This window comes from Helianthus annuus, chromosome 13, assembly GCF_002127325.2.
Source record: "Helianthus annuus cultivar XRQ/B chromosome 13, HanXRQr2.0-SUNRISE, whole genome shotgun sequence".
In the NCBI taxonomy this organism is placed as follows: domain Eukaryota; kingdom Viridiplantae; phylum Streptophyta; class Magnoliopsida; order Asterales; family Asteraceae; genus Helianthus; species Helianthus annuus.
Window position 1 is genome coordinate 100,689,098 of NC_035445.2, and position 12,986 is coordinate 100,702,083.

Here is a 12,986-nt window from a genome sequence, read left to right on the forward strand (position 1 = left end):
GTCTGAATTATTATTATTTATTTTGAGTTTTATGATTTTTTTGTTGTTGTTGTTGTTGAATGGTGGTGGAGATGGTGAACAGTGGTGGTGGCAGGTGGGGTGGATTGTGGTTGTGCGGTGAGTGAGGTTGTGGTTAGGAGTGTGTTTGTGTGAGAGAGATGATAAAAGAGTTTTTTTATTTTTTAGTTTTGTACAAAATAGTCCCTGAATAAGAGTTCTTTACAAAATAGCCCATAGGGAGGTAAAATGATGAGAATACCCTCATGCGCAACGCACATAACCATACTTAACCAAAAAATCTAATTGTGTTTAGCCTAAAGGACATAACATGCAGGATTTTGAAACGTTAAAGACAAAACTTATCATATTTAAAGGTAAAGGGCACCACCTGCAATTTGTTACAAACTGGACAAAACTTGTAATTTACTCTTATATTTATATTTATAAGACCACCCGTAATGGTTAAGAAAAATAATGCCCCCACCATGGGGCATTATCCGACATGTGTCATCCCAGTCAGCATGGGGCATTATTGCAAAAGTGGTATAGTGGGTCATTATTCCAATAACGCCCATGCAATCATTAAAAAAAAAGGAAACAAATGCAATCATTAAACAAAAGTGGGGTTGTCAGACTGAAGAACACTCTCATTGGCCACATTATGAGCACTTCGGCGTTTTAAATAAAACGCCTAACATGCAAACCGTTAAAAAAAAAAACGCTTTATAACGTCCGGTGTAATGGGGGGAGGGGCGTTTTGAGACGTTTTTTTTTCAACTTTTTAAAAATCACGCCCCACTACGGATGGTCTAAGTGTCAGTCAGGATGCATTCTCCTGAAAAACTAGTGGGAAGGCTATTTTTTTAGGACACCTTGGTACCACCAAGTTACAAGCTATTTGGTTTTTTTAGGACACTTATTAACAAGGCTAGGATAAAAAAAGGACCAATATTTAAAGGGATTTACAGAAATTTAATTATATAATTTTCGAAGAATGCTACGAAAGTGTTCTTTTTTTATTTATTCAAAACAGGCTCATAATATGAAAACGAACACCTCTTATATATGATTTGTCCCAAACTAAAACTTTATAATACAATAAAAAAATTAAATCCTTTGTTAGTGTTTTGGAATAGTCATAGATATAAATAATAGAGATTTCAGTTTGTATGATTTTCAACATTTTTCATGAAATTATTATTATTATTATTATTATTATTATTATTATTATTATTATTATTATTATTATTATTACTATTATTATTACTATTATTATTACTATTATTATTATTAGAGTAAACTGCCATTTTGGTCCCAGAGGTTTGGTCACTTTTGACACTTTAGTCCAAAACTCAAACCTTTTACATCTGGGTCCCTATGGTATCAGTTTTATCGTCATTTTGGTCCAAAAATGAAATCAGGTCATATTTGTCTCATAAAATCTTGCAATTTTGTCATTTTCCTCAGGGGCAAATCAGGTCATATTTGTCTTATAAAATATGGTATTTATTTATAAAAAAGAAATGATCATTTTGCCCTTGCGGAAAAGGACAAAATAGCAGTATTTTAAAAGACAAATATGACCTGATTTTATTTTTGAACCAAAATGGCAATAAAACTGAAACCACAGGGACCCAGATGCAAAAAGTTTAAATTTTGGACTAAAATGGCAAAAGTGAGCAAACCACAGGGACCAAAATGGCAGTTTACTCTTATTATTATTATTATTAAACACTATAAATAAGCAACATGTTAAAGCACATATATGTTGTAACTTGGGCTTTGGGAGTTTTTCAAAAAAAATGGAAATTTTCCTTTTTACCCCTAAAGTTTTAATGTTTAACAATTTAAGTTTAAACTTCTAATCTTTGTTTCTTTTTAACCCTAAAGTTTTAATCTTTGACAAATTACCCTAAAATTTTAATCTTTGACAATTTAAGTTTAAAATTTTTAATCTTTCTTTCCTTTTTAACCCTAAAGTTTTAATCTTTGACAATTTAAGTTTAAAGTTTTAATCTTTGGTAATTTAACTCCTTTGATTAATTTGATTTTTTACTTCTAATTCAAACGTTTCCATCTTTTGCGATTAACCAATTTAATTTTTTTTACTTATGTGTTGTAATCTTGGCTTTGGGGGTTTTTCAAAGAAAAAATGGTTATGCATATGGTTGTTGTAACCTTGGCTTTGGGGCTTTTTCAAAAAAAATTGTTTTTTTTACTTTTCACCCAAAAGTATTTCATAAATTACTTTTAACCCAAAACTATTTGTTTTTTTTTTACTTTTAACACAAAACTTTTTATCTTTTGCAATCTATCCTCACAACTTTTTTACTGTCAAGTTTGGTCCTTTATAGTTTTCATTTTCCGCAATTTTTTCGCTTTATGCTTCGTTCTGAATTTTGTGACTTAAGACATCGCAACGTGCGTCTATGGTTTAGCATTTTTCACGTTTCGTTCTAAACGTTGTGAGTTAACACGACGCAACGTGCGTGTGTGAGTGAACGTTTTTACATCGTCTATTTTTTCCTGTTTGACATGTTCAACACAATGTGCGCGTCCTAAATCGACTTAGTTATAACTAAAGAATCCCCGCCGCATTGCGGCGGGTCGTAATTCTAGTTATTATTATTTTGTTACTAATATAAAAAAAAAGGAAACAAAGGAACAGGCTTAGAATCGGTTTAGCTGTAGTCATCCCACATTGGTGTAAAGTGGAAAAAAGCAGCAATATATAGAAGAGATTTTTACATATTTCCCCCTCCTAAGTTGCCTTATTACATATTTCCCCAAATAAAAAAATCAATTACATATTTCCCCTTTTTTTTGAGAAATTACCCAATTACCCTTGTCAAAGCCATTATCCATCAGTTCTTTTCATCTTCCATTTCTCTAGTATACGACACAACAAACCCTACACCAGAACCATTGTATCTTCTTCCTCTATTACGATCGACGAGTTGGCTTATTACATATTTCCATGGTTCTTTGGCGCTGCATTCTGAACAACCCCTAATCGATATTTAGCTGCAATCTGAATGACATGGGTTCTTCTGATTCAATTGTCGAAAGAGGAAGTGGCTCGGTTCTTGGCTTCTTCAGTTTTGAAAAACGCATACACAAAAGAAGTAGGCTATGTTGTCACGAAATTAGGGTTCTAAGGAATTTCAATTGTATTAGATGTTTCAATAATAGTCTGTTTAGTCGACAATTTTGGGCATGGGATTTTGATTATTATATAAATTTGGTTTGTTTAGGGTACCTGGTGCATGTTTCATTTTATTATAAAAGTGAATGAAACATTCATTATTTCATAGATTCATATTTACGAGTATGATTTGTTGCTGCTTATGATTTGTGTCCTTACTTTTAATTATAATACTCTCATTATTCTTATGATTTGACCCTTATACTTGGTTAATTAAACTTGTGATTTGGTTTTGCAGCTGTTGATGATTTCAATTATGTTAAGAAAACAAAACAGGAGGTCAGGAGTAACAGGGTAATTTGGGTGTCTGAGTTTGTGGCGAGTCTGATAAGGTGTTTATTTTAGTAATTTGGGTGTCTGGTTATAGTTTGACAAATGCCATAAGAAGATAAGTTATATAAGTAAGAAAACTAAATAAGTAAATATCAATGTTCAAGATCCCAAATCTCTAACTGCGTTTTTATGATTAAATTTAATGATATAAAGGCAAGAAATTATATACCGGAAGAGTCTTTAGAAGAGTTAGCATATTATTGTTTTGCTACATCACGTGTGTTTGTGTTTTCCTAACCAAGCCTGTGTCTTTAGAAGAGTTATGCACATTATTGTTTTGTACCGCTGCATGTCCAATAAGTTTTGATTATGATCCCGACAGAAACAAGTTTGATAATTATTGTTTTGTACCGCTGCATGTCCAATAAGTTTTGATTATGATCGCGACAGAAACGAGTTTGATAGCTTTTATCTTTTGTTGCTCCAACTGATTTTATTTAATTGATGATATTAGAAAGGAGAAATATGTAAATATTCATTTAATAGTTCAATAAGGGTAAAATAGTCATCTAATAAGAGTAATTTTAATAAAAAGGGGAAATATATGGGTTAGGGAGGGGAAATATGTAATTGTTTTTTTTTGTTTGGAGAAATACGTAATAAGCTAGCTTAGGAGGGGGAAATATGTAAAAAACCCTTTATAGAACACAAACAGAAGAAAAAGTACGACCTTACTTGAACAGGATCTGTTCTATAGGCTCGTACCTCTGTATTCTTGATTCCTAAGAAGACAGAAACCCATGTTTGGTTGATGAATCAGGACCATGTGACTAGAGCGTGATTAACAGAACCCATGGTCTCGACCATGGCTCAGTAGAGGATCGTTGCCAGCCCATCTAACGGGTCTTGGCATGGTCACAAGGTTGTCTGACAGACAAACCCATATTTTTTTGATGAAATCTTATCCTTCAACGTCCATTAACTGCTTTATCGATCCAGGAACCGCATTGTTAAGACCACCGAGAAGCTCAATAGCGGAGACAAATCGCGCATGCAGCTGTGGTATCCTCTGAGATTGTGGGTCTTGGCATGGCCACATTGTGGACCATTATGGTCAAGCCAATGTTCGATTCGAACATGGTTACGTGATCGTAATAATGAAAGTTATAATCCTCTGAGATTATACCTTCTAAAGATCACGTTAAGTAGGCGAAATGACGAGTCGACTTTATATTAAATAAAAGGTCAAAAATGTAAACTTTGCAAATTACGCTAATTAAGTTTCTAACTATTAAAACCTTAAATTTTGATATCATATCAGTTTATAAAAGAGTAAAATGCACGGATAGTCCCTGTGGTTTTGTAAAATAACACCTATAGTCCCCAACTTTTGGAAATTACACCGGTGCTCCTATGGTTTGACAGTTTGTTACTCGGATAGTCCATGGAGTGGATGGGGGTTAGTTTTCTCAGTTAAGTGGATGTGAAATGACAAAACTACCCTTAATATTAAATATAATAACTTAAACTTAAAAAAATATATATATATATATATATAACTTTTTATTATTTATTTAATCAAGTAGGCCCCACCATCCTTTATCTTCTTCAACCCAACCCACCCCAATATAACCCTCACCAATCAACACAATTAGCACACAAACCTTATCTCCAGTCCGCCATTTCAAACAATTAGCACACAAACCTCATCTACAGCATTGCAGTGATGCTTTAAATCGACCAAAGAAAGTGATACCACTTCAGCAGCGGCTCAATTTCCACATGAGAATTAGTAGCAAAATAGATAGCGGACTGATGCAGCGCATCAAGCTCCGACCGTATCGCTTTATGAAAGTACAAAAAGAAGACGATTTTCCACTACCAGACGGATCGATCTGGCTCACCGTTCCTCCGCCGCAGGCCGCCATCACCGCCATACCACCACCGCCTACCTCCCGGTGCTGCAATCCAGTCAATGGCGTCGCCATTATATAGCACAAATTCGACCTAAAGTTCACAATCAATAAATGTGTTTGATGTAATCCGATTCAGATTTCACAAACCCTAGATATGTGTCCGGCATCATCTACTTTAAATTAGAAGTTATGGTGGTTGTGGAGATTGATTGTGGTGGTAATTGTGGAGGGTGATGGTGGATAAAGGTTGAAGATGAAGTGTGGTGATGGGGTTTTAGAAATAAAATAATATAAAAAGAGTGGCCTTAATCAGTTTCTATTTAATTTTTTTGTTTTTATCATTATTCATTAAGGGTAAATTTGTCATTTTATGTCCACTTAACTTAACTTAACTTAACTGAGAAAACTAACCTCCATCCACTCCATGGACTATCCGAGTAATAAATTGTCAAACCACAGGGAGCACCGGTGTAATTTCCAAAAGTTGGGGACTATAGATGTTATTTTACAAAACCACAGGGACTATTCGTGCATTTTACTCTTTATAAAACATATTAGGACATGTCTAAACATGTCCAACTCGTCATTTCATGATAAGAGCTCAATTCTATATCGAAAGTCAAGTAGTTTGACTTTTGCTTTAACTTTCGATTATGACCCATTTGGTCAACGTTAGAACTTATTTAAAACTGATATTATGACCATATTAGTATAAGGTATAACCCTTTGAAGTTATACCTCTTGGTCATGTTATTTGGTAGGTTAAATGACAAGTCTAGTATTTATATTTTAAAAAGGACAACTATGCCCGTTATATCTTAAAAGCTAAAGAAACGGTTTTTAAACCAAAGTAGTTAACATTCTGACTTTAAAACAGAATGTATAATGTTATAAAATGTGTTTTGACACCTTGGACTTGTCATAAGACCTAACCGACCTTCCGAACCCGCTTTTACGCGCATAACTAGTTATACGAACCTAGTCCGTATAAGTTAGGCGTAACGGGTCTAAATACTTCAAAATCACTTCAAAACAGAATGTTTGGTTAATTAACCTTTATCCAAAGAGTCATTGTACTCGGATAGCCATAAACCACATTTATTCCAATTTACGCTTAATCTAGCGAATATATTCTTAACTAACGGGTCATGTATAAATAGATGGTTTAGGTTATTGTAGTTATGTGCTTTTGGTTGATGATAAAAAGGGTTAAGCGGTGTTCTTTCAATCTCGTGTTTGATCAAGAGCCTGATTTTCAACAATAAATCATACGAGACGCTAGAGAAACAAGAAGGAAACAACTTGGATGGTTTAGTCACATCATCTTATAGACTTGTGGTTGTTAATAAACTTATTTCACAAAATAACTTTAATGACAAAAACTGGTTTAGTAACATTCATCTTAGGCCACATGGAGTGTTCATGAAAAAGCAACAGAGTGTAAAAAAAATGCCTGGATAGGATTATGTGATATGTAAAAAAAGGACCCATAACAAATACTACTAACAATCCGATAAATCTAAATAGCACCCCTAGACTTGCTAACTTTATTGACCAACTACGCGACTACAGAGCCGTTCCTACGTTTTCGGAGGCCCTAAGCAAACTACAAAGTGGAGGCCCAATTTCGTTATTGACTAACATTAGAGGTGCAAAAATCGGGTTTTTCTAATACCCAATTTTGGGAACCAAACCGTGTCGGTATGACCGGGTATTAGAAAATCGGGTTTTTAGATACCTAGACATTAATACCCTATTTTCTATTTTTTACACAATATAAATCCATTTTATTTTTTAATTTGCTTTGTATTTGATAAAAATACTTGAAATAATTACACTATCACAACTTTATTTGATTAATATATCTCAGTCTTTCGTTTAGTGTCACTAAAAGGATGCGCCAAAAGGAAAAAAAATATATTGCTTATTAGTCTTTCGTTTAAAGTCACCAGAAGGATGCGCCAAAAAGGAAAAAAATATTTTGCTTATGAGATTCGAGCTAGGGTCTTTACAAGACTAGGACAGGACTAATTCCACTACACTAGCAAAGTTATTAGATCTATAGAATCAAAACAATTATATATTATATATTATTTTTATATTAAATGGAGGCCCTAAAAGTTTAGAGGCCCTAGGCCCGAGCCTAGGTTTTGATAAGCATTGGGCCGGCCCTGCGCGACTAACTCAATATGGATTGCAACGATTGGTAGCTTTATATTATTGATTATTCTTAACAGCATTCGTTAGATAACCAAATCTTATTCATTCATTCATCCATCTCAGATAAAGCTTGTATCTCTGAAGATGGATCGCGGCGTTCTCTCGCGTTAATCTACAACATTCATAAAAAGCATTATCTATTCAGGAACCAGGTTGTTAACACGACCGAGATGCTCAACCGCCTCGACAAATTGCTTCTGCAGATGCGGTGTCTAAATGAAACAAGGCGTTTAGACGCCCTGCAGTGGCAGAAGCAGAACTTTTAATATGGGGGTTCACGTTATAATACTTTTTTTTTTTATTTTTTAAGTAAATAATAATTATATGATGTTATATAGAAAGCAAATACTATTATCCAACTAAGCTCTTAATTAGACAAACTCTTTCTTTACCTTTTACTTTAACAGCTAAAACAGAGAAGCTCAAATTTTAAAAAAGAAAAATACCACAATAATAGGGATTCCAGTGTATATGAATTTCTGAACGTGTTTAATTTCAATCATCCCACATCGGTACAAAGTGTAAAAGAGCATATGTATATAAAGACCACCTACAGATGGAGAAGCACGACCTTACTTGAACAAGATCTGTTTTATAGGCCCGTACCTCTGAGTTCTTGATTCCTAAGAAGACAGAAACCCATGTCTAATGGACGAATCAGTACCGTGTGACTAGAGCGTGATTAACGGAGCCACTTTTTTTCTCGGGCTCAATGAACATGTTAACCCGTACCCTATTTTGATGGGTCAGTAGAGGATCGTTGCCAGCCCATCTGATGGGTCCTTTGCATCTTTCTTTTCATCGTTACGCATCGTTTGCATTATGTCCTTTGACAACACACTCCCACAGATCATAAGAATTGTAGCTTTGAATCGTTCTTAGCATGATAACCAAACCTTCAAATCTTGTGTATCCGTGTCAGATCAAGCCGTGGCATGTCTGAAGATTTCTTGCAACATCCTCTCGCGTTAATCCTTCGTTAGATAACCAAATCTTATTCATTTATCCATCTCAGATAAAGCTTGTATTTCTGAAGATGGATCACGACATTCTCTAGCGTTAATTCTACAACATTCATAAAAAGCATTATCTATTCAGGAACCAGGTTGTTAACACCCGAGATGCTCAACCACCTCGACAAATTGCTTCTGCAGATGCGGTGGTGTCCAAACAAAACAAAGGCGTTTAGACGTCCTGTAATGGCGAAAGGAGAACTTTTAATCTCGGGGTTCATGTTATAATACTTTTTTTGAGTAAATAATAATTATTCTTATCAAATGATGATGTTATATAGAAAGCAAATACTATTGCCCAATTATAGGGATTCCAATGTATAATTTCAGTCATCCCACATCGGTACAAAGCGTAAAAGAGCATATGTATATAAAGACCACCTACAGATGAAGAGGCACGACCTTACTTGAACAGGATCTGTCTGGTTGATGAATCAGGACCATGTGAACAGAGCGTGATTAACAGAGCTCATGGTCTTTATCTTTAACCATGGCTCAGTAGAGGATCGTTGCGAGCCCATCTGATGTGTCCTTGCCATGGTCACATGGTTGTCTGACAGACAAAACCCATCCTTTTTTGATGAAACGCCTTAACCAGTATTATCTACCCATCTTTTTTTGATGAAACGCCACCTAACCAATATTATCTTTCGTTTACTACAGCAGGAAGGTAGTTGAAATTCCACTGGGGGTGGGACCGTTGGTTGCGGTTTTCGCCATCTTGGGCATGGCTTGGATTTGGAGCCTGTTGTGGTTTTAATGATGGTATTTACTGTATATATGATGATCATCCTTTTATCGAGTTAACTTTGTATCTCTTTTGTCTCGTGTTTTTGTGGCTCTCACAGTTCTGCAAGAGCTATGAAAAACATGAAGATTCAAGTTTAATTAAGGGAAATATGAAGTTGAAGCAGTTGTATATAAGATTTAAGAGGAAGGGTGACTGTCAAAACTTAGGCTATATACTAAAATTACATAATTCATAAACTTGGGATTAAAATCAAATATTATGCTATGAAAATGGTATAATTTTTTAATAGAGCATAAATCATTTAATAAATCTATGAAAAATGATGAGAAAGAGATACCAAATGGTTATATTTTTCAGTGTGTGATTTTATAAGTTGATCATGAAAAACTGTTCTTAAAATGAACATAAGTTTTTTTTTTTTATTTATCCAAAAACATATTAGCAAAATAGACAAAAAAAAATGTTTAGTTTTTTAAATTATTATTAATATAAAAGCAACTGGATTTGTAAAAGATGCACAGGCTCATAAAGGTTTAGTTTGAAGTGTCCCACATAGGTGCAAAGTAGAAAAGAGTGGCAGTATATATAGAACACAAACAGAAAAACAAGCACGACCTTACTTGAACAGGATCTGTTCTATAGGCTCGTACCTCTGTATTCTTGATTCCTAAGAAGACAGAAACCCATGTCTGGTTGATGAATCAGGACCATGTGACTAGAGCGTGATTAATAGAACTCATGGTCTTGACCATGGCTCAGTAGAGGATCGTTGCCAGCCCATCTAATGGGTCTTGGCATGGTCACATGGTTGTCTGACAGACAAACCCATATTTTTTTGATGAAATCTTATCCTTCAACGTCCATTAACTGCTTTAGGAACCGCATTGTTAAGACCACCGAGAAGCTCAATAGCGTGGACAAATCGCGCATGCAGCTGTGGTATCCAGACGAGAGGGCATTTAAATGTCCTGGCGTTTAACCCGGTAGAGGTGTACACAAATGTCGGTTACTATAACTGTAACCGGTTATTAACCAAAATCGTAACTGGTTCATAACTGATACACTAGTAACCGATCAGTTATTCCACCTTTTTTAACCTTTTCTTTTTTTTCTTACAAGAAATTAAAGTCTCTTTTGCAATTTTTTTTTTTTGAGTCTAAAATTTATATATAAAATACTGGCCGAGTTACATCAGTATCGCAGGTAAGCGAGCAACAAGCTGCGCCGCTACCCCTTTCTGAAAATCAGTTAGGCTTTTGTTACCCTTTTTTTACAATAAAACAAGTTAATTATTTATATAAAAAAAACTAGTTAATAACTAATTTTAGGTTCACTGGGCCTAAACTAACCTAACTGATTACATAGGTTATGGTTTTTGATCACCCGAGCCAATGGGTTCGGAAGGCGTCAAAGGTGGGCCGGCACAAGAGGGGTTATCTCAAGCTCATGAGAGAAACTGAGCAAGTTATTAATTAGTGATAAATCAAAAGAGTTATATTTGGTTTATGATTTCCTAGTTAGATAATTGTAGGAGGCGGTAACCAGTTTCGAGCAAGGATCCCGGTGAAAGTTTTTTCTGTTCAGTTCTGAGAGCAAGTTCAGGACTAATCACGCCGAGGCTGCAGCTACAATAAACATGTTGCTATCAGTATCCCATGATGGGAAAAACCCAAAGATGTTTGTTAAAAGTAACAATTTTATTTGAACACAAGTAAGCTGCATATTTGGTTCTTATTGGAAGCCTAACTGATTTTCACACATTGTGCTAATGATCTTGTATGTACAAGTAACAATTTTAACGTTTTACTAACGTGATTTATATGCTTCCAATAATGACGAATGACTTTTTACCTGTTTTAACATTTAACTTGTTTGACCCGTTCTGTTTTCAGCTTTATTCAAACAAGTGTATAATTATTGTGTTTTAATGATGGTATTATTTACCATATAAACTTCTTTTAGAACGATAAACTCACACACTTGCTAATTTAACTCCTAAATTTTACATCAACGTCCACCACAAGACTAGAACCCTCTTTATTTGGTGGGCAACAGCTTACTACACACCTTGATACCACCAGGCTACAAGTCCCTTTTTTTTTTGACACACATTAACAAGGCTAAGATCAAAACGGACCATAGCATATAAATAATAGAGATTTCAGTTTATATGATTTTCTGTTTTGTTTTTTGAAATTATTATTAATATAAAAAAAAGATATAGAGGAATATGTTTATAATGGGTTTAGCTAGACCCATCCCACATCGGTGCAAAGTGGAAAATAGCAGCAGTGTATATAGACCACTTACAACTGAAAAAGCACGACCTTACTTGAACAGGATCTGTTCTATAGGCTCGTACCTCTGTATTCTTGATTCCTAAGAAGACAGAAACCCATGTCTGGTTGATGAATGAAAACCGTGTGACTAGAGCGTGATTAACGGAGCTTCATGGTCTTGACCATGGCTCGGTAGAGGATCGTTGTCAGCCCATCTGATGGGTCTTGGCATGGTCACATGGTTATCTGACAGACAAACCAATCTTTTTTGTTCCGTTTTGTTGTTATACTAGTAGTTGCCCCACCCGCGTTGCGGGGCAATGGCCGAATAATTCTCAATCAATTAAAAAAACACTACTATAATTTTGCTAGGAAAAAAACTAAAACGATGATAAGATCGTAATTTTCGGCTCAGGACAAAATTGTAATTTTTCAGGACTAATGAGCGAGTGTTAGGCAACTCCTTGACACGGGAAAAAATTAAATGGAGTTAACCAATGAAAACAAAAAACTTTTATAGTTTTGCTAAAAAAAACTACAACGATGGGAAAAACGTAATTTTTAACTGAGGGTGAAATCATAATTTTATTTCAGGGATAAAATCGTAAATTAAATGGACCAATGGGGGAATGCCAGGCAGCTGACGGCATGACTGTAATTTTACATTGGGGGCAAAGTTGTAATTTAACCAGAAAAACAAACAAAAACGATGGAGAAAATGTAAATTTAAGTTGAGGGCAAAATCGTAACGTAGTTGTGAGAAAAAACCTAAGGGCAAATCTGTAAATTTAAACGGGGCAAAATCCTAATTTTGATCCGATCACAAAATTGAAAATTTTAGCTGGGAGCAAAAGCGTTAATTTATTTTTAAGGGGGGGGTAAAAACATAACTTTGAACTGATGGCAAGACCGTAATTTTAAGGGGAAAAAACAAATTGCAAAAGTGTAAATTTAAACGGGGCAAAATCGTAATTTTGAACCGAGGGAAAAATTTAAATATTTAGCTGGGAGCAAAAGCGTAAATTTATTTTTATGTGGGGGTAAAAACATGTTTTTAAACTGATGACAAAATCGTAATTTTAAAGTGGGGTAAAAGTGTAAATTTGTTAAGCCAGTAGTGGAGTGTCAGTTGCCTGGCACTATTACCTTGACCGCCCAATTCAGCCAATAATTGGCCACCACTATTACCGCCCATCTTCTGTTTTTGTATATGTTGAAAATGAAGTTTTATTGTAGTACAACTTTTATGGTTCAACCTGAATCGATGTTGACCTGTACTTAAAAGACACATATTTTGACACAATCCAATTTTAACCCGTTACACAACCC

General features: G+C 34.8%; 4 non-coding genes across 4 annotated transcripts; all 4 read left to right on the forward strand.

Annotated features, from left to right (window-relative positions):
• Positions 1–4,203: 4,203 nt before the first annotated feature.
• LOC118486231 lies at positions 4,204–4,415 on the forward strand. Its single transcript, XR_004878084.1, has one exon. It is a non-coding gene; the product is annotated as a small nucleolar RNA U3 (small nucleolar RNA).
• Positions 4,416–8,180: 3,765 nt separating this feature from the next.
• LOC118486232 lies at positions 8,181–8,396 on the forward strand. Its single transcript, XR_004878085.1, has one exon. It is a non-coding gene; the product is annotated as a small nucleolar RNA U3 (small nucleolar RNA).
• Positions 8,397–9,988: 1,592 nt separating this feature from the next.
• Positions 9,989–10,200, forward strand: LOC118486229. The gene has a single exon (XR_004878082.1). It is a non-coding gene; the product is annotated as a small nucleolar RNA U3 (small nucleolar RNA).
• A 1,500-nt stretch (positions 10,201–11,700) lies between these two features.
• Positions 11,701–11,913, forward strand: LOC118486230. The gene has a single exon (XR_004878083.1). It is a non-coding gene; the product is annotated as a small nucleolar RNA U3 (small nucleolar RNA).
• The last annotated feature ends 1,073 nt before the right edge of the window (positions 11,914–12,986 follow it).